A 286-nucleotide genomic window follows, 5' to 3' on the forward strand; every position below is an offset into this window, starting at 1 on the left:
AATCCCCACGCAAATACACAGTGTACCCGCGACTGTTACAATGAAGGCTCGATAATCAGCTCACAGCACATAAGGTGGAGCAGGGGTAAAGTTGTATTTTTTTAGTATGTTCACTCCCCTTTTAAACTTTATTCTTTTTTTACTGTCATATAGTATTTCATACCTGTTTTTCATTTATTCTCTTATTTTTTTATAACTATAATGATTATATAAACATGTGCCTCGGAAATAATTGTTTATATTAATCGTGACCAAACCGTTTGAGACCCACTGAGATAACTATCTA

This window comes from Notothenia coriiceps, unplaced genomic scaffold (assembly GCF_000735185.1).
Source record: "Notothenia coriiceps isolate Sejong01 unplaced genomic scaffold, NC01 NC01_scaffold00024667, whole genome shotgun sequence".
Taxonomy (NCBI): Eukaryota; Metazoa; Chordata; class Actinopteri; order Perciformes; family Nototheniidae; genus Notothenia; species Notothenia coriiceps.